At 40.3% G+C, this 22,669-nt stretch overlaps 1 protein-coding gene and 1 long non-coding RNA gene across 3 annotated transcripts in view; one reads left to right on the top strand and one right to left on the bottom strand.

The window, feature by feature from the left end:
* The window catches only part of tmem108 (transmembrane protein 108), a 60,134-nt gene extending 44,328 nt beyond the window's left edge, over positions 1-15,806 (bottom strand). The window contains exon 1 of one of the 2 annotated variants that reach the window (XM_035758984.2): positions 15,464-15,806. The gene's annotated coding sequence lies outside the window, so the exon portion shown is untranslated. The remainder of the gene's footprint in view (positions 1-15,463) is intronic. The other variant, XM_035758966.2, reaches the window with a different exon arrangement.
* On the top strand, positions 8,042-9,861 carry LOC118372941 (uncharacterized). The gene is made up of 2 exons (XR_004823318.2): positions 8,042-8,299; positions 8,416-9,861. It is a non-coding gene; the product is annotated as an uncharacterized LOC118372941 (long non-coding RNA).
* Positions 15,807-22,669: the final 6,863 nt, after the last annotated feature.

The following is a 22,669-nucleotide window of genomic DNA, read 5'->3' as shown; positions in this document are numbered from 1 at the left end:
ATGCCGCCTCATATTACCAGACGGCTCTACTCCAACCCCCAGGGAGTTGGGATCTCTTTAGAGCAGAGAGCAGAAAGAGAGAGAGCGAGAGAAAGAACCGTATAAAGTAATCTCTAATTGACAAAGACAAGTGCCAAAAGTCTCTATTTGAATAGACATACAGTACCAGTCAAAAGTTTGGGCACACCTACTCATTCCAGGGTTTTTCTTTATTTTCTGCAGTGTAGAAGAATAGTGGAGACATAAAAACTATGAAACAACACTTATGGAATCATGTGGTAACCCCCCCCCCCCCAATTTAAAAAAAATATATACTATATTTGAGATTCTTCAAAGTAGCCACCCTTTGCCTCCATGACAGCTTTGCACACTCTTGGCCTTCTCTCAACCAGCTTCATGAGGTAGTTACCTGGAATGCATTTCAATTAACATGTGTGCCTTGTTAAAAGTTAATTTGTGGAATTTCTTTCCTTCTTAATGCGTTTGAGACAATCAGTTGTGCTGTGACAAGGTAGTGGTGGTATACAGAAGATAGTATTTTACCAAATAGGGCTAAGTCCATATTATGGACAGCTCAAATAAGCAAAGAGAAATGACAGCCCATCATTACTTTAAGAGATGAAAGTCAGTCAATTCTGAAAAATGTAAAAAAAACTTTTAAAGTTTCTTCAAGTGTAGTCGCAAAAACCATCAAGCGCTATAATGAAACCGGCTCTCATGAGGACCGCCACAGGAAAGGAAGCCCAGAGTTACCTCTGCTCCAGAGGATAAGTTAACTTCTTCGAGAAGGGGCGCTCTTTTAATTTTTGGATAAAAAAAGTTCCCGTTTTAAACAAGATATTTTGTCACGAAAAGATGCTGGACGATGCATGTAATTGACAGCTTTGGAAAGAAAAAACTCTGACGTTTCCAAAACTGCAAAGATATTATCTGTGAGTGCCCCAGAACTAATGCTACAGACGAAACCAAGATGAAATTTCATACAGGAACTGCCCCAGATTCTGAAGGCGCTGTGTTCCAATGCCTCCTTATATGGCTGTGAATGCGCCAGGAATGAGCCTGCACTTTCTGCCGTTTCCCCAAGGTGTCTGCAGCATTGTGACGTATTTGTAGGCATATCATTGGAAGATTGACCATAAGAGACTACATTTACCAGGTGTCCGCCCGGTGTCCTGCGTCGAAAGTATTGCGTAATCTCTAGGTCCATGCGCGTTCCATTTCTTCAGAGGAGAAACTAAACTGCCACGAATGATTTATTATCGATAGATATGTGAAAAACACCTTGAGGATTGATTCTAAACAACATTTGCCATGTTTCTGTCGATATTATGGAGTTAATTTGGAAAAAAGTTTGCGTTGTAATGACTTAATTTGTAAGTCGCTCTGGATAAGAGCGTCTGCTAAATGACTTAAATGTAAATGTTAATTTTCTGTTTTTTTCTTATCCAAACGTGATGAAGAAAACGGAGCGATTTGTCTACACAAATAATATTTTTGGAAAAACTGAACATTTGCTATCTAACTGAGAGTCTCCTCATTGAAAACATCTGAAGTTCTTCAAAGGTAAATAATTTTATTTGAATGCTTTTCTTGCTTTTGTGAAAATGTTGCATGCTGAATGCCAGGCTTAATGCTATGCTAGGCTATCAATACTGTTACACAAATGCTTGTTTATAATATAATAATAATATATAATAATATAATATGTTTAGCTATGGTTCAAAAGCATATTTTGAAAATCTGAGATGACAGTGTTGTTAACAAAAGGCTAAGCTTGAGAGCTAATATATTTATTTCATTTCATTTGCGATTTTCATGAATAGTTAACGTTGCATTATGCTAATGAGCTTGCGGAGAGAATTAAACTCCTGGATACAGGTTTTTTTCGTAGCCAAACGTGATGAACAAAACAGAGCGATTTGTCCTACACAAATAATCTTTTTGGAAAAACTGAATTTTTTTTGGTTACTACATGATTCCATATGTGTTATTTCATAGTATTGATGTCTTCACTATTATTCTACAATGTAGAAAATAGTAAAAATAAATTTTAAAAATTTAAAAACTTGGAATGAGTAGGTGTGTCCAAATCTTTGACTAGTACTGTGCCTGCGAAGGTGGCTAATTCGGGGATTTTGGTGAAATGTCAGCTACTTTTTTAATTAACTAGGCAAGTCAGTTAAGAACAAATTCTTATTTTACAATGACGGCCTACCCCTGCCAAACCCTCCCTTAACCCAGTTGTGCACCGCACTATGGGACTCCCGATCACAGGCCGGTTGTAATACCGATTGTCTCCTCTAGCATTGAGATCACTACGCCACTCGGGAGCCCGAGTGATACATTGAGAGCAATAACATGAGGAGAACAGTTAATAATCCATACTATTAAAACAGGATAGACTCTGGGTTCCCAAACAAACTAATCTCTAAACCTGGATACTCTTCTAAAACCAGCCTTCTGAAGACCCTCATCCCTCTCAATCTGTCTCTCCTGAAGAGCTTTTTGCTCAGGCCATTCCTGCAGGCACTCTCAGTGCCCTTCACCCTCTGCTATCATCTAATTTCCCTTAGGTGACCCTAGCTAGCTAACTTCAGCCTGCTCCTTCTAAGACAATTAATCAGATGGCTGCTCAATCATGAAATGAGCCACGTGTAGTAGAGAAAGGACGAGCAGCATATACTTACTGTCAGAAGCAAAGGAATGTTTTATGAACAAAGCGACGACGAGAAGACAAATGGCTACCATTATCCATTGTATCCTATAGACAGCCAGGCTATCATCCCTTTAGCCCAGGGAACTCTCAGTTAACCCACAATAGCAAAACCGGCAACCGTCTAAAACGCCAAAGCTGGGTTGGGGAGGAAGGATGAAAGCTGGGATTTGTGGAAGGACACTGCTAAGGGTAAAGATGGAAGAGAGGGGCATCTCCCCAACCGATTAGCAGGTGACAGTGACATGGGAGCACACTAATCAGTAGTCCCCCTGGGCTGGCTCCTCAGCATATGGTGTATGGTTTAATCTCTAGCCCGTCTCTGATGAGCCCGGCCTGCGTGGGCACCGCTGCTATGGCTTGAGTTTTGCTGTCGAAAGGAGCTAAATGTTCTGAAGTAAAGCGGAGAAAAGAGAAATGTTGTTCCTTTTGTATATCGGCCACAGCATTTCAGGCTCACTCGAAAGAGATCTATCCAAAGGAGTTTACAAGGAAACAGAAGTGCCCATTTAACGCTTTTTAAACTTCAGATTGAAAGCCACTTTAGAAAGGTGATGAGGGCATTAATTGCACTGCTTGTCAAAAGGGGTCACAACCTGTCCACCATTAGTGGGTCTGTCGGAGTAATCCTCCTGCTTGAGCCCAGCTCTCAATAAATCGGCAGGGTGACACCTGCCAGCATTGTTCCCCATCATCACATGAACCTGGGTGACCATCCTGGGCCAGAGCACAGGGGTAGGAGTGGCATGTGTCCCCCTTCACCTCTCCACCCACCAGGCCCTCTTTATAATCCTATTAGTCCTATTCATCTGTACCACATTAAAAGGTCAGGTCGATCCTGAACACGAGCCCTCGCTGTGCCTTCACTCACAAATGCCTCCAAATGTCTTTCCGTTTCACTTTTCACACTTAGGCAGCCATTATTGACCATTACTGACCATGAGAAGCTGTCTCAGAGGTAACATGATAAACGTAAATCCGGGACACTCACATTAATACGAAATGTTACGTCTAGTATGGTTATATAAAACAGATGGTTACTTAAGGCAAAAACACTGGTCGAGGTGGATGGGTGGTCGTATAACACAAAAGTCTAGCAACCCAAAGGCTGCAAGCTCTAATCTCATCACGGACAATTTTAGCTAATTAGCAAATTTTCAACAACTTACTACTTACTTTTTTAGCTACTTTGCAACTACTTAGCATGTTAGCTAACCCTTCCCCTAGCCTTAACCCTTAAGCCTAACCCCTAGCCTAGCTAACGTTAGCCAGCTATAATAATACGAAATGCTCTGAGACCAGGTTGACTTCAAAGCTTGGTATCAACTCTTCAAGCTGAGTAGTGAATCTATGGTTAAGAAAGGTCTAGAGTTTCTCAGGGCAAACATGCAACACCTGTCAAACTAACAATGAACTGGGTGACAAAGACTGAGCTGGTGAAAAATTCAGACAACTGGGGGATAAAGTCTAGTGTTAAGCCCAGCCTTATGACTTCCTTGTACAAAGGGTACCAGAGATTTGTGCACCCCTTAACCCTGAGGGGATTTAGCAATATGTCCTGGAATGCCAAATTCCAATAACCAAATTGGACTCAAATTGTGTTCACGTGATCCGCAAAAACAACTCTCTCTATGATCATTGAAGAAGACAGCAGAAAGAAGGGCCATGACTATTTCAGGACAATCTTAAAACTGGCTAAATAATTACCTCAATTGAAACAATAACAAAGTGGTCACCTCACTTGTTTTGGTAAAAATCTGAGGGATGGGCCTGGAGAAATGCAACCACTCTCAAACTCATAGACAGAGCTATTGATGCAAGGAATCACCATCCATCATGTCGAAATTATAGTTTTAACTACACATTGTTTGTTTACATTTACATTGTTTGCAAACAGTGGGGTAAAAAAAAAGCTTATACTTTGAGTTCTGATGTGGTACGACTGTTGAAATAAGCTCCTGGGGCATTCAAAAGTTGCAGTGCATTCGGCAAGTATTCAGACCCATTCGACTTTTCCCACATGTTGTTACATTACAGCCTTATTCTAAAACAGACTAAAGTTTTCCTAATTGTTTATAAACTAAAACTGGCCAATGAGGCACAAGGACCCAAACCAGTAACTCATTTAGCAGAACCATACACCAAATCTGCAATATTACTGGCATATGTTTTGCTTTACACTCAGATTGCAATTCCATAACAAACGTTTCGCAAAACACAACACACAATTCTCTACCTTTGGCGCCTACCTTCACAACTAAAATATCTTGTGAGCAAATAAAAAGCAACACTGTTTAATAACAAGCTAAGCTCAATTACCAATTAATCACTTTCACATGTGCAAACACTAATCGTGTAAATGTTCACTTTGCAATCAAACCTTTGGTCTGGATAAAAAGGCCACAGGTGAATAGTCCTGTGTTTGGAGAACAATGGAAGCAAACTTGGCAGAAAAAGGTGGAGGAAGAACAAGAACAAGATCAAGATCAAGAACAAGGAGAGTAATCTCTGATGAAATTCAGGCAACTGTGGTCAACCATGGTTTGACCTTGAGAGAGCCTGGGCAGAGAGTGCAGCCCAATCTGAACCATGGTTTGACCTTGAGAGAGCCTGGGCAGAGAGTGCAGCCCAATCTGAACCATGGTTTGACCTTGAGAGAGCCTGGGCAGAGAGTGCAGCCCAATCTGAACCATGGTTTGACCTTGAGAGAGCCTGGGCAGAGAGTGCAGCCCAATCTGAACCATGGTTTGACCATGAGAGAGCCTGGGCAGAGAGTGCAGCGCAATCTGAACCATGGTTTGACCATGATAGAGCCTGGGCAGAGAGTGCAGCCCAATCTGAACCATGGTTTGACCTTGAGAGAGCCTGGGCAGAGAGTACAGCCCAATCTAAACCATGGCTTGACCTTGAGAGAGCCTGGGCAGAGAGTGCAGCCCAATCTGAACCATGGTTTGACCTTGAGAGAGCCTGGGCAGAGAGTGCAGCCCAATCTGAGCCGCTTCACCATAGCATCCGGATGTTCCAAAATGAGAAAAGGTACAACTGAAGTCGGAAGATTAAATACACCTTAGCCAAATACATTTAAACTCAGTTTTTCACAATTCCTGACATTTAATCCTAGGATCACCACTTTATTTTAAGAATGTGACATTTCAGAATAATAGTAGAGTGACTTGGGTCAAATGTTTTGGGTAGCCTTCCACAAGCTTCCCACAATACGTTGGGTGAATTTTGGCCCATTCCTCCTGACAGAGCTGGTGTAACCGAGTCAGGTTTGTAGGCCTCCTTGCTCGCACATGCTTTTTCTGTTCTGCCCACACATTTTCTATAGGATTGAGGTCAGGGCTTTGTGATGGGCACTCCAATACCTTGATATATCCAATATACAGTGCCTTGCGAAAGTATTCGGCCCCCTTGAACTTTGCGACCTTTTGCCACATTTCAGGCTTCAAACTTAAAGATATAAAACTGTATTTTTTTGTGAAGAATCAACAACAAGTGGGACACAATCATGAAGTGGAACGACATTTATTGGATATTTCAAACTTTTTTAACAAATCAAAAACTGAAAAATTGGGCGTGCAAAATTATTCAGCCCCCTTAAGTTAATACTTTGTAGCACCACCTTTTGCTGCGATTACAGCTGTAAGTCGCTTGGGGTATGTCTCTATCAGTTTTGCACATCGAGAGACTGACATTTTTCCCCATTCCTCCTTGCAAAACAGCTCGAGCTTAGTGAGGTTGGATGGAGAGCATTTGTGAACAGCAGTTTTCAGTTCTTTCCACATATTCTCGATTGGATTCAGGTCTGGACTTTGACTTGGCCATTCTAACACCTGGATATGTTTATTTTTGAACCATTCCATTGTAGATTTTGCTTTATGTTTTGGATCATTGTCTTGTTGGAAGACAAATCTCCGTCCCAGTCTCAGGTCTTTTGCAGACTCCATCAGGTTTTCTTCCAGAATGGTCCTGTATTTGGCTCCATCCATCTTCCCATCAATTTTAACCATCTTCCCTGTCCCTGCTGAAGAAAAGCAGGCCCAAACCATGATGCTGCCACCACCATGTTTGACAGTGGGGATGGTGTGTTCAGGGTGTTGCTTTTACGCCAAACATAACGTTTTGCATTGTTGCCACAAAGTTCAATTTTGGTTTCATCTGACCAGAGCACCTTCTTCCACATGTTTGGTGTGTCTCCCAGGTGGCTTGTGGCAAACTTTAAACAACACTTTTTATGGATATCTTTAAGAAATGGCTTTCTTCTTGCCACTCTTCCATAAAGGCCAGATTTGTGCAATATACAACTGATTGTTGTCCTATGGACAGAGTCTCCCACCTCAGCTGTAGATCTCTGCAGTTCATCCAGAGTGATCATGGGCCTCTTGGCTGCATCTCTGATCAGTCTTCTCCTTGTATGAGCTGAAAGTTTAGAAGGACGGCCAGTTCTTGGTAGATTTGCAGTGGTCTGATACTCCTTCCATTTCAATATTATCGCTTGCACAGTGCTCCTTGGGATGTTTAAAGCTTGGGAAATCTTTTTGTATCCAAATCCGGCTTTAAATTTCTTCACAACAGTATCTCGGACCTGCCTGGTGTGTTCCTTGTTCTTCATGATGCTCTCTGCGCTTTTAACGGACCTCTGAGACAATCACAGTGCAGGTGCATTTATACGGAGACTTGATTACACACAGGTGGATTGTATTTATCATCATTAGTCATTTAGGTCAACATTGGATCATTCAGAGATCCTCACTGAACTTCTGGAGAGAGTTTGCTGCACTGAAAGTAAAGGGGCTGAATAATTTTGCACGCCCAATTTTTCTGTTTTTGATTTGTTAAAAAAGTTTGAAATATCCAATAAATGTCGTTCCACTTCATGATTGTGTCCCACTTGTTGTTGATTCTTCACAAATACAGTGAATTATCAGTGAAATAATCTGTCTGTAAACAATTGTTGGAAAAATGACTGTCATGCACAAAGTAGATGTCCTAACCGACTTTGCAAAACTATAGTTTGTTAACAAGAAATTTGAAGTGGTTGAAAAACGAGTTTTAATGACTCCAATCTAAGTGTATGTAAACTTCCGACTTCAACTGTATGTACTCCATACATTGAACCTCTCTACTACTTTTACCACTTGACAGTAGAACAACATAAAGCACAGTAAAGACCGTAGATTCCAATACACACTGTAAGGGGAAACAAAGTAAATGTTTCATGTATGTATGAAATTGGGAGCTGTACTACTTTGTAACATGTTCATCTTGTATACTGTATTACTGTAGTGTTTACTGTACTGTATGCTATTTTGTTTTTGTAGAACTGAAAGACGACCCCCACTTGGTGGTAGAACGTGTCTGTTCACAGATGAACAGGAGGCTGTCATTGGGCAAATGGTAGTTGAAAATAATGCCATAAGACTGTGGGGAAATCCAACAACAGGCTATTGAAAACTATGCCATGTTCCATAACATCAGAGTGAACTTATCAACCATAGCCCGCATCCTTAAAAACCATCTCCGGATGAAGCAGATCTACAGAGTCCCATTTGAAAGGAATTTTCAAAAAGTGAAGGTTAAACGGTAAGAATATGTGCACGTACGTAATGTACTCACTAGTATTACACTCTGAAACATTAGACTCATTGTTGCCAGTGAACTCTACTATACAGCAATTCCAGTATTTACTGTCATTTCAGAGACTCATGGAGTTGGATACAAGTCCCATCCCCCAGGAACTCATACTCATAGATGAGGTTGGATTCAATTTAGTGACGATGAGGAGAGGAAGGAGCATCATTGGTCAACGCGCTATCATTGAGGTACCTGGCCAGCGTGGGGTAAATGTCACTATATGTGCAGCTATGAGCCACAATGGGGTCCTCCACCGCCATGCCACCCTTGGACCATATAACACTGCCCATCTCCTTAATTTCCTGAACATCTTAAATGACAATCTTTTTCAGCCAGAGCAGAGAAGGACAGGTGATCCTGAACAGCAAATGCATGTTCTAATTTGGGACAACGTGAGTTTCCATCGGGCTGCTCAGGTCCGCAACAGGTTCCATGACCATCCCAGGATTACAATTCTCTATCTCCCACCCATATTCCACATTTCTCAACCCCATTGAAGAGTAGTTTTCAGCATGGCGGAGGAAGGTGTATGATCGCAAACCCCATGAACGTATGGCCCTTCTCCAGGCAATGGAGGAGGCCTGTGGTGACATTCCAGCAGAGTCCTGTCAAGGGTGGATGAGCCATGCCAGAAGCTATTTTCCAAACTGTCTGGCCAAGGAGAATATCGCCTGTGATGTTGATGAAAATCTGTGGCCGGACCAAAACAACAGACATGACAGATTTTGCAGTGGTGTAAAACAATTAAGTAAAACAACTTTAAAGTACTACTTAAGTAGTTTATTTGGGAATCTGTACATTACCATTTAATATTTCTCACAACTTTTATTTCCTAAAAAAAGTAATGTACTCAAGTAGTATTTTAGTGGGTGACTTTCACTTTTACTTGAGTCATTTTCTATTAAGGTATCTTTACTTTTACTCAAGTATGACAATTGTGTCCTTTTTCTAACACTGATTTTGTTTTTTCGCAATGGAGTATTTTGACAGTTTCTTTATCTATTCCGTACAATTGATCTAACGTACAGTAGTTCTTTTGCATATGCTAAATATATTTACTGTATGTTTGCTGTTTGACATGTACTGAGTCAGGTTGAAATATAAAACAAACATTTTTGCCTTCCTTGTTTGAGTACACACAAACAATATACAGTATAACAACAATCTTAGTCTTTACACTGAAACAGGTTTTGAGTATGTCACATTAGTGTGATCTCGTTCGTCACTAAGTTAGATTAATTTGATGATGTGTGTGTCTCATTTGTATGCAGGGAGGACATGATTTTGATTGCTGTGTTTCATGTTGCAAGATGTCTTTGGGGCTTGTGGAAATTGGCTAAAAGTTGTGTGTTTAGAGTTGAGTACCTGAGATGTAGTTACAGCAAACGTGTGTTAACAATTGGGAAAAACTAAATTGTTTTTTTACCCTCAACAATCTACACACAATACCCCATAAAGAAAAAGCTCAAATTTAGAAATGTTTGCAAATGTATTAAAAAACAGAAATATCACATTTACATAAGTACTCAGACCCTTTGTGATTACTGCCTCGCGTCTTCTTGGGTATGATGCTACAAGCTTGGCACACCTGTATTTGGGCAGTTTCTCCCATTGTTTTCTGCAGATCCTCTCGAGCTCTATCAGGTTGGATGCGGAGCACTCTGGCTGAGCCACTCAAGGAAATTCAAAGACTTGTCCCGAAGCCACTCCTGCATTGTCTTGGCTGTGTGCTTAAGGTCGTTGTCCTGTTGGAAGGGGAACCTTCACCCCAGTCTGAGGTCCTGAGTGCTCTGGAGCAGGTTTTCATCAAGGATCTCTCTGTACTTTGCTCCATTCATCTTTGCCTCGATCCTGACTAGTCTCCCAGTTCCTGCTGCTGAAAAACAACCCCACAGCATGATGCTGCCATCACCATGCTTCACAGTAGGGACAGTGCCAGGTTTCCTCCAGATATGACGCTTGGCATTCAGGCCAAAGAGTTCAGAGAATCTTGTTTCTCATGGTCAGAGTCCTTTAGGTGCCCTTTGACAAAATCCAAGCAGGTGGCCATGTGCTTTTCCTGAGGAGTGGCTTCCACCTGGCCACTCCACCATAAAGTCCTAATTGGTGGAGTGCTGTAGAGATGGTTGTCCCATGTCCACAGAGGAACTCTTGAGCTCTGTCAGAGTGATCTTTGGGTTCTTGGTCACCTCTCTGACCAAGGCCCTTGTCCCCCAATTGCTCCGTATGGCCTAGTGGCCAGCTCTACAAAGAGTCTTGGTGGTTCCAAGCTTCTTCCATTTAAGAATGTTGGAAGCCACTGCGTTCTTGGGGACCTTCAATGCTGCAGACATTTTTTGGTACCCTTCCCCAGATCTGTGCCTCAACACAACCCTGTCTCGGAGCTCTACGGACAATTCCTTCGACCTCATGGCTTCGTTTTTGCTCTGACATGCACTGTCAACTGTATTTAGACAGGTGTGTGCCTTTACAAATCATGTCCAATCAATTTAATTTCACAGGTGGACTCCAATCAAGTTGTACAAACATCTCAAATATGATCAATGGAAAGAGGATGCACCTGAGCTCAATTTTGAGTCTCATAGCAAAGAGTCTAAATACTTATGTAAAATAAGGTATTTCAGTTTTTTAAATATATATTTTTTAACATTTTTTAAAAATATACATAAACCTGTTTTCACTTACTTTGTCATTATGGGGTATTATGTGGAGATTGATAAAGAAAACATATTATTTAATCAATTTTAGAATAAGGCTGTAATGTAACAAAAGTGGAAAAAGGGAAGGGGTCTGAATACTTTCCGAATGCACTGTATATAATTAATGAATGAGCCAAAAAAAGTATGTAACTAAGGACTCTGGCTTTGAAAGTCCTTATGTAGGCTAGATTAGAAAATATACAGTATCTGTTGACTGTCTTGGCCAATAGTCTTATATTGAGATAACCGTCCAAACCTGTTGAAATCCCCTGGGAATTACTGGTCCTTAGTCTCCAGAGGGACTGGGGATCATCTGGGAGTTTGACATAAGCAGGTTAAATATCTAAGCCAGCTCTTGTTTTTGTGTTTTGTGGAGAGTAAGATCAGCCAACCATGCTGAAAAGCAGTAAACAGGATGTATGAGGAATTAAAGGCACAATCACTTCAACCTGCTGCTGATACTTCCTTAGAGACTGAAAACATATGAAGAAGATATTCTCTAACCTAGGGGTGCTTGCGCAAGATGACTTAGCTGAGCTTCCATTGGAAGTTAAGAGAGGATCATAAGACCAGCTTGTTGTCACATAGAAGTTGGCAGGAGAGGACCCTGCCCCTTCCTCCTGGGGGACCCCATTGTCACAGGGGATGAACGACCCGAGCGTCAGTGGGTGGAGGTGTAGAATCGGATCGACGTGGCTGCAGCCGAGGAATGTAAGGAATTCCCAATGTAAACACGTCGTCTTCATGCTTGGCCGGCCGCTGCCTGCGCTCTTATCTCCCTGTGCCCATCGGGCCCTTTAATCAACATAATGGCTACTTATCTATTACCACTGCTTTTCCTGTAGTTGCTGATGTGATTGTGTAGCTGGGGCCTCTGCTAGCACTGGCCTGGCCTTTTGTGATCCTAAAGCGTCCGGTGGTTGGTATATCACTGCACTGTTCACTCAGATACCCCCCAATGCCCAGACAGACCTCAGTCTGATACTGGTCTCTATACAGTGTAATGGCTTTTGAAATGTCACCACCATTGAGAGGCATTTTTTTGCGAGGCTAACCGCTCTGCTTGGCTGGCCAGCGCTCCTCCATCTCCTATGGGAGCGCTCTCTAGCTGATAGGATCATAAGTGGCTAAGGGGGAAATGTACTTTTCTTCCTGGTTCGAATAGAGCGCTTTTGCTGTTCCAAACAAACAGTCTTCAGCGTGTCACCAACTCCTGCGGTTCTTGTGTGTGAACCCTCAACTCTTTCGGGTTAAACGAAACTCATTTCTAAGGCAGCCGAGTCTGAAAGCGCATCGCTAGTCGCTAATGCTGTGTGACATTTAGAAAATGGAGGAAAGGAGAAGCAGGTGGCTGTTTTTTCCTTCCCTCTCTTGTTCTATGAAATCCTGTTTTTCCAGCATGGCGCTTTTGTCAGCACTAAAGGTAGTGAGTTCTATGTCTACCCTGAGCATGTATAGTTTGCTGGGGCCACATTTACTCAGGGGGGGGTAAATTCCACCTCATGCTGTAAGGCCTAGTCGTACCATGCTCCGCCAGTCATGGGGGCTCTTGTGGAACTGTTATGTAGCCTGGTGCCCTGACTCGCCTACATTCCAACACTTTCACACGGTCTTGCAATCACAGAGCTTCACTACTGCCGTATTTCTCCACAACCCAGAGCCAGACACCAGATTTTTCCTTTTCCTGAACCATCCCTGATAATTTTGTTGGAGGGGGCCTGATGTTTTGGATGGGAAAGTAGATACTTTCCGGGTGTTTTTTACTGCTGCAGACTTTTCCTGACAATTTTGATAAGACCGCAGGATGTCCAACCACTGGTCCCCCGACGCTCCTCTGGATGAGAGAAGACAGATAGGTCTATAAAGTGGGAGGCAGTTGCTGTCAATACCAGACAGTCGATACACTTTCCCAGGTCTGCCCTCCATCACAAGCACATCAGAAAGGATCATGGGGATTGGACCGGGATAACCCATAAATCTCCCAGATGGAATGGTTCATGTCCTCTACATGTCACTCCTCCGGTTAGGACAGCATAACATTGGGGTTGAATAAAAGCCAGTCACAACATTTTGGTTCTAGTTCTTTGTCCATGGTAAACAATGACAGCATTTGGTCTTTATCTCGGACAACCTAGATCAGTACTAAAACAGTTCATTTTGACTTGACAAATTCATGTAGCTAACTCATCAAGGGTGACAGACAACCTAAATTCTAAAGAGACTGCCATCCTGCGGGTTATTTTGTTTACTTAGTCCCTTGGATTGGATGCGTCCTTTGTGTATTTCACTAACCAGTCTCTGAGATCCACATACAGCATGTCAGATGGACCCCAAGGAAGCTGTCAGTTACAGATGTCAATGCCCCTTAATGACCCCGCCCCTTCCCCCGCGCACACAGCAGTGGAGGATTATCCACAGAACAAAGAGGGTGGGGGTTCTGTGAAGAACTGGGGACCAATATTCCAATCACAATGGTAAGAGTGACCAGCAGGCTCAATTAACATGCACTTAACAACTACACCATTTACTACCTCACTGTTGCTGAGGAAACGAAGCCAAAGTTTCCAGCTAAAAAGGTCTTCAATGTGAGGGAGAAGATAATCGTCTTGCTGTTTAAGAGAGTGCCGCTTATAATGCACTTCCATCGGTCCTGCGGGAATTTACCCTTTAATGGAAGAAAAATGTACTTGCTGTCTCTGCCATGTCTTAATTCTCAATGGTTTCTCAGTTTCACAAACACAGTAGTTTTCATTAATAATACATTCCATAACCAGTCAACTACAACAACAATGGATGGATTACAACATGGAAATAGCGGTCAAGTGGTAAAACAGTCTGTTTGGTGAAGTGTAATCTCGTTCCCAGACACTTTCGCCCAAATGCAATAGCCTGGTGACGAGATTAGATGAAGTGTTCATTGTTATGATGAATATGGTTCAGGGTTCAGTAAACATGACCTACAGCGAGCTCCAAAAGTATTGGGACAATGACAAAGGTATTGGGACAAATTCACTTATGTGTATTAAAGCAGTAGAAAGTTACGTATTTGGTCCCATATTCAAAGCACGCAATGACTACATCCAGCTTGTTACTATACATTTGCTGGATGCATTTGCTGCTTGTTTTGGTTGCGTTTCAGATTATTTTGTGGCCATTAGAAATTAATACATTATTGACCATTCAATTATTTTGGGCACAAAATAATCTGAAACGCAACCAAAACAAACAGCAAATGCATCATCTATAACAAAAGTGTATTCACAATCTTGATGCAGTCATTGTATGCCATGAATATGGGACCAAATATGTAACTTGTTACTATTTTAATACAGAAAATACATAACTTGTTACTATTTTAATACAGATAAATGAATTTGTCCCAATATTTTTGGTCCCCAAAAATGGGTTGACTATGTATTTTAAAAAATGCTGTAACTTCTAAAAGTTCACCCAACATGGGTGAAAATACCCTGAAATGAAAGCACTTTAACCTCATAGTCATTGTATTATTTTCAAATCCCAAGTGCCGGGGTACACAGCCAAAACAACAAAAAGAGGCACCATCCCAATACTTTTCGAGCTTACTGTAGGTTGTCACCACTCCTGTTGGGTTTTACGTCCGGCACTCAGTGTATACTTGAGACCACCGGTTGGTCATTAGTTCAGGGTCAATTACGAAAACGTCCATGCGCCCCCCACCTCCCAAAGTCGCCACGTGCATGGATGAATCCCTAACTTGGCTAAGAAATGGCAATGATACGACATAAAATGGTTCGATTGCATTTGATGATGGTGGAAATATACCCACAATTGTTTGCTCTGCATCCTTTTTAACAGGAATGTACAGTACTTTTACAGTCTCTCTCCCCAATTATTTTCATACTGTGGAACATCAGGTTCGTCTTCCCACAGGCCAAGTGCTGCAACAGTCTACTAGAAATAGAACCGATTTACACCGGAGGCAACACCACCAGTCAGATACAGTAACTCAACAATTTGTCTTTTAGCCAGTTATTGAGCGTCTTTGTTTCTAAACCATGACTCGTGTATTGTATTCCCTTGGCTCTCACAACCGTGAACTGTAATTAATAGCTGATGAATGGGTTATTAATTGATTAGACAGAGTTGCCCGAGTAGCCTGGAGGCCTATTGATATCATTACTCCGATAGAGTGAGTCTCCTGAAAACATTCAAGAGTCGCAGACAATCGCACTCACATAGGCTACGCGCGCGAAAATAAAAATAACTGTACCGCGGTTGTAACAATGTAACAACAAACGCCAGAGTAGCTACATCTACACAAGAGGTTAGTAACCCAGTGATGCATATATCGACTATCGACTCACGAATGCACGAAACGTGTTACAATTTGAGCAAATAAGAGCCTAGGGGCCACACAAATGATTCCGCTTACCTATTACACAAGGTGCGTCGGTACGTCGGGCACTCCGCGTATCCCAGTCAAATGAATCCCCAAAAGCCGCTGTGTCACCACTCCAGTCACACAAGCCGCGCGCACGTGTTTGGTTCCGAACCAGAAAATCACATGAGCTCCATGTTCAATCCGAGGGAGCTCTATGTTGCTGCCCAGGAGGAGCAATTCAGTTTTTTTCAACACAATGGGATGGCGGGGATGCCTCCACTGAAATCCTTGGACCTGACAACGCTAGCAAATAACCACTTGGTGGAGGTAACAGGCTTCGCAAATATGCGGCGCATCATATGTGATTAGGCTACTGTGCGGGTGCACAAGGAACTAAATGACTGTTGAATTTTCGTGGCGTGAGTACAGCCGCGGAATTTTAATGAGGACATATTGCTGCAACGTCAGGCACAGCTTTTTGGTCCTGACTCGGATTAGGGGCTACGTTTCCAAGAGCCCCTGCGGATAAGCATGAATTGTCCCATTAACCTGTGGCTTAAACAGGGGTCCACACAGAGCGTTACTTGGTATTCTTTAACAAATCTACTTTGAGACAAAAGTATACACATCACACACATGGTTATGGGTTTAAATTAAATACATATGTACCGTGTATGGTAGAGTTGAAATTTAAGTTTGCAACCCAATATTACACTTTATATACATCACAGAAGACTGAAATATAACAAAACGCCTAGTTTGTTTATTGAGCTACACTGAGGTGACTATTCACAAATGCTCAGCTGGTCCATATATTCCCCAGCATCTTGTCAACATGTGCCCTGACAACAGAGCAGATACTGTATCTTATACCAATCTGCCCTTATGTGGTTTTACCCATAAGGCATTTTAAGGTGTAAAAAAACCCTCAAAAGTGTCAAATTGTATCAAATATTAATATTCATTCCTACATATGACAGTAGTTTCATGGCCAAAATGTAATTATTTAATGTAGACAATCATTTCTTCGGTGTTTGGGTTTAGGCCCAGAAAAGAAGGGCTTTCAATGTAAAACAAATCCAAGACAAACAAATCTAAGAACTCAAGTTTTGTTGCTAAGGATTCTATGACGCAGTTAGCCTTTACGGTTGGGACTGCAAGTTTGTGTTCCATTTTTTGTGTGGATTGGAACTCAGAGCGACAAGACCAAGGGTCCCCGACCAATCATCACAAAATTTGAACACTACCAACAAAAGGAGCTGATCAAAAGCAGGTGAGGGGAGCTTAAAGGGACCAAATTCGGTTTCAATGACCAATTTCCAAGGTAGATAAATGAACGTCATAAGAGACTGTATCCGGTACAAAGGCAACAGAGGGAGAAGAGTAAGCCTTTCTCATTGTGGACAAACTTTATAGATGGACAGCTATTCCAAGACAGATCCATAACACCATGGCTGTACTAAATTCTACAGGGACTTCAGGTTACGAAAAAAAGAAAGCATGGTAACTGTAAAAAAATATCTGACCACTATGAAGTGGATATGAACACACACGTACTCAATTACAAGCTCGCTTACACATACGGACTTATACATACACACACACCTGATCTCGCTCTCTCTTCTCACTCTCTCTCTATTGTCGAGAACTGTTTCATAATTGAATATGTTTTTCATTTGTATATATTTTTTATGTATTTGTCTACAAGTTTATATATGTTTACAACAAGTAAGGGGAAGATATCAGAATAGGGGCATTGGGGAATAATAACATATTGTACGGAATACATTTGTACTGTAGTGAAGACGTCTCTAGAGCAATGCAAGGTCTCTTTCATGATCATGTGAAACATCAATTACTATGGAAATGCTGGGATGTGTTTTTCAATGATGTTAAAAGTAATTATGATGCAACTATGACGGTGATACGATATGTATTACAATTATCATCATGAATATTAAGGCTATACTCACTTCATGTTACACACATAGACACTTAACCATGCAAATTGGCAGAGTTATTATTTATTTGGACAGCACACATTATAGTCTTACTCTTCTACAGACATCGTACACACTCTCACTAAATCACATCCATTATCATACACATCAACCTACTCAATTTTACTACGCACATATCTTGTCTCAATTTTCTAACATCTGTGGCATTGGCTCGCAGACAAACATGCAAGGGAATAAAACAAATATCGCTAGAACCTATTTCTTGAATACGAAATATCAGACATTTGAAAGCTCTAATTTTGACCGTCATAATACCTCTGATGGCAGTAACTTCACAAGCACTAATTATGGTCCATTTAGATTAAGAATAGTATCTAGTAATGGTAAGGGCTGAAATAAATATAGCCAGTTAAAATTGTAACAGTTTAGCAGGTTATCAGTATACGATAAGATCAGTATACGTGGCTAAAACAAAAGGAATATAACATATACTGTTTACTCACTCTACATCCTTAGATGAAGTTGCGTGGAAAAAGGAATGGGGTGGTGAAATAATTTTCTGTCATGGACAAAGGAACTCAAAAGGTGTGATGATAATAATTAACAAAAACATTGATCTGAATTTACAAATAGTCAGGAATGATTCGCAAGGAAGTTGGATCCTTTTGAATATAAAAGTGGACGAAAAAGAGATTTGGCTCATTAATCTATATGGTCCAAATCAGGATGATCCATACTTCTTCAAAAACATTTATACCAATTTATTGAATTTACAGGCAACAAATTATCATATAATTATGGTAGGAGACTATAACACAGTGTTAAGTACCTCAATGGACCGTAAAGGTAATCACTCTACAAACGATTATCACCGTACCCTTAAGGAAATCACAAATATTATGGGCACATTAGAAAAAGTGGATATTTGGAGACTAAAAAATCCCGACCTAGTGAGATATACAGTTGAAGTTGGAAGTTTACATACACTTAGGTTGGAGTCATTAAACTCATTTTTCAGCCACTCCACAAATTTCTTGTTATCAAACTATAGTTTTGGCAAGTCAGTTAGGGCATCTACTTTGTGCACAAATAATTTTTCTAACAATTGTTTACAGGCAGATTATTTCACTGACAATTCACGGTATCACTATTCCAGTGGGTCAGAAGCTACATATACTAAGTTGAATGTGCCTTTAAACTTCTTGGAAAATTCCAGAAAATGATCATGTTACGTTTTTTGATCATGTCATGTTTTTAGAAGCTTGGAGGTGTACCTGTGGATGAATTTCAAGGCCTACCTTCAAACTCAGTGCCTCTTTGCTTGACATCATGGGAAAATCAAAAGAAATCAGCCAAGACCTCAGACATTTTTTTTAGACTTCCACAAGTCTGGTTTATCCTTGGGAGCATTTTCCAAACGCCTGAAGGTACCACGTTCATCTGTACAAACAATAGTATGCAAGAATAAACACCATGGGAAAAGTGCAAATCAATCCCAGAACAAAAAAGACAGACTAACGTTTGCAACTGCACATGGGGACAAAGATCGTACTTTTTGGAGAAATGTCCTCTGGTCTGATGAAACAAAAATAGAACTGTTCGGCCATAATGACCATCATTATATTGGAGGAAAAAGGGGCATGCTTGCAAGCTAAAGAACAACATCCCAACCGTGAAGCACGGGGGTTGCAGCATCATGTTGTGGGGGTGCTTTGCTGCAGGCGGGACTGGTGCACTTCAAAATAGATGGCATCATGAGGATGGAAAACTATGTGGATATATTGAAGCAACATCTCAAGACATCAGTCACGAAGTTAAAGCATGGTCGCAAATGGGTCTTCCCATTTGACATTGATCCCAAGCATACTTCCAAAGTTGTGGCAAAATGGCTTAAGGACAACAAAGTCAAGGTATTGGAGTGGCCATCACAAAGCTCTGACCTCAATCCTATAGAAAATTTGTGGGCAGAACTGAAAAAGCGTGTGCGAGCAAGGAGGCCTACAAACCTGACTCAGTTACACCAGCTGTCAGGAGGAATGTGCCAAAATTCACCCAACGTATTGTGGGGAGCTTGTGTAAGGCAACCCAAAACATTTGACTCAAGTTAAACAATTTAAAGGCAAAACTAATTGAGTGTATGTAAACTTCTGACGCACTGGGAATGTGATGAAAGAAATAAAAGCTGAAATTAATCAATCATTCTCTCTACTATTATTCTGACATTTCACATTCTTAAAATAAAGTGGTGATCCTAACTGACCTATGACAGGGAATTTTCACCAGGATTAAATGTCAGGAATTATGAAAAACTGAGTTTAAAAGTATTTGGTAAGGTGGAAATGGAGGAGACTATACATCAAGGTAGTCGTCTTAACTACTTTGTCTCTTTCTCTCTTGCATCAAAGGTTTAAAAAGTTAATAGGAGACAGAATGCGATCGGCTCATCATCTAATTGGCATTCACATAACTCTTATAGATTTTCCACATGGATGGGGATATTGGAAATAACTGAATTTTTCCAGTATAATATACGTTCAGCAAATCCCCTTATTGTTTGGGATACCTTTAAATGTACCTTCAGAGGTCATTCAATTCAATATTCATCAATAATAAAAAAAAAAGCAGTTTCTGGCTAAAGAGACAAGACTAACAAGGGAAATCCATGAACTAATAGTGCAGGTAGATGGCAATAAAAACGATACTACAGAGATACAAAATAAGTTAGAGGAAAAACCCCAAAAACTTGAGGAACTTATTCAAGAACAATCTAATGTAATCTATTACAAAAATAAAGCAAACTGGATGGAATATGGAGAAAAATGAACAAAATTCTTCCTGAATCTCCAATACGGGAACGCTAACAAAAATAATTTGCATAAACTCGTTACTGAAGACAGAGTCATCTATATAATTGTAAATATTTTCTAAATATCGAAATATTTTAGGCAGATGTTCTCTTTTCTGTTTCATCCTCTCCCACTGAATGAAGATTACAGGAATTCTTTCCAAATAATATAAAAAATGGAAAATTAACAAATGTACAGAAAGATCACTGCGAAGGCCAAATTACAGTAAGATTTTTTTGAGGCTATTAAATCCTTTAAGTCTGGAAAAACCCCAGGGCTTGATGGCATACCGGTAGGTTATCCTACCTCATTTGCACAGGCTGTATATAGATTTTTCTACTGTATTATTGATTGTATGTTTGTTTATTCCATGTGTAACTCTGTGTTGTTGTATGTGTCAAACTGCTTTGCTTTGTCTTGGCCAGGTCGCAGTTGCAAATGAGAACTTGTTCTCAACTAGCCTACCTGGTTAAATAAAGGTGAAATAAATTGTAAAAATAAAGAGGTATATCAAGCCTTTTTTGATACATTAAAAGCTCTATTGTTAGATTGTTTTAACTACTCCTATAGAAATTTTAGTCTGCCAGGTACTCAGCAGGAAGATCTGATTTCTCTATTATTAAAACAAGACCCAGATGGCAAATATAAAGACCCAGTCTATCTAAAACACTGGCGGCCCCTTACACTTCAATGTTGTGATGCAAAAATTATTGCGAAATGAATAGCACTCAGAATTAAAAGGGTTTTACCAGGTATTGTTCATCCTGATCAGACAGGTTTTTTACATGGACGATACATTGGAGATAATATACAACTACTAGAAATAATAGAACGTCAAGAAACATCTAAGAAGCCAGGCCTGGTATTTATAGTGGATTTTGAAAAGGCATTTGATAACGACTGGGTTTTATTTATAAATGCCAGAATTCAATTTCGGGGATTCTCTTATAAAATGGGTAAAAATAATGTATATCAACCCCAGGTGTAAATTAGTAAATATGTATACTTCTCAGAGAGTTTTGAATTATCAAGAGGAGACAAGGCTGTCCACTGTCACCATATCTATTCGTTATGGCCATCGAAATGCAAGCTATTAAAATCAGATCCAATAACAGCATTAGAGGATTAGAAATCCAAGGCTTAAAAACAATGTATGCAGATGACTCAAGTTTTATATTAAGTACACTAGCTGCAATGTCTAATTGAAGATGTAGATAACTTTTCTGTACTCTCTGGACTAAAACCTAATTCTGATAGGTGTACAATATTACATATTGGATCTTTAAAAAATACAACTTTGACATTTCCCTGCAGTTCACATATAAAATGTGCTGATGGTGAAGTAGACATACTCGGTATTCATATCGCAAAATATAAATAAGCTCTCCACAATGAATTTCAATAGAGAACTTGTAAAAATAGACAACATCATGCAACCATGGAGAGGTAAATACTTGTCTATTTAATGAAAGATTTGCCCTGATTAACTCCTTAGTCATATCTCAGTTTACTCACTTACTTATGGTGCTGCTTACTCCTGATGATTTGTTTTTCAAATCATATGAGCAAAAAATATTTAGCGTTATCTGGGACGCTAAATCAGACAAAATAAAGCATGCCTATCTATATAACGAATATGAATTGGGTGGGTTGAGATGATTAAATATAAAAGCACTAAACCTCTCTCTAAAAGCCTCACTTATTCAAATGTTTTACTTGAACCCTAAATTGTTCTCAAGTAGATTACTAAGAAAAGCTCATCCATTGCTTAAAAATGGCCTTTTTGCCTTTGTGCAGATTGCCATGTCTTATTTTCAATTAATTGAAAATCATGCTTTTTCCCCCCAAAGTATCTCTTTTTCAAACAAGCATTGCAGAGCTGGCTACAATTTCATCCCCCTGAAAAGATAGAACAAATATTACAAAAAATATTATGGCTGAACTCAAATGTGCTGGTTGATAAAATACCTGTATTTATGGGAAAGATGTTTGAAAAGGGTATTATGTTCTTAAATTATATTGTAAATTGGAATGGTAGAGTTATGTCCTTCATGGACAGAATTGGAAGGTCTGCTCAATCCAAGAGTACAACCAATTGATTACAGCATTACCCCAACAATGGAGGCAGGTGGCAACGGGAGGAGGTAGGGAACTGGTCTGTCTGCCCAATATAAAGGATCAAAACTGGCACAGGAATAAAAATAGCATATAGGAAAGTATACCAGTTTCATTTGAGGACCAGGATGTTGACAACTGTGTCATACTGATTGCAAAATAGTTGGGAAGATATTTTTGATGTACCAATTCCATGGTACATATGATGTTGATATATAAAATGCAAGATTCAAGACTTCGTGCTTTTCAGCTAAAATTATTACATAGAATTCTTGCCACCAACAAAATGTTGAACATTTGGATAATAAAATCATCGAAGCGCTGCAGATTTTGTT

Source organism: Oncorhynchus keta, chromosome 4, assembly GCF_023373465.1.
Source record: "Oncorhynchus keta strain PuntledgeMale-10-30-2019 chromosome 4, Oket_V2, whole genome shotgun sequence".
NCBI classification, from domain to species: domain Eukaryota; kingdom Metazoa; phylum Chordata; class Actinopteri; order Salmoniformes; family Salmonidae; genus Oncorhynchus; species Oncorhynchus keta.
Note: the sequence above shows the minus strand (reverse complement) of the source record. Positions and strands in the feature narration are given on the sequence as shown.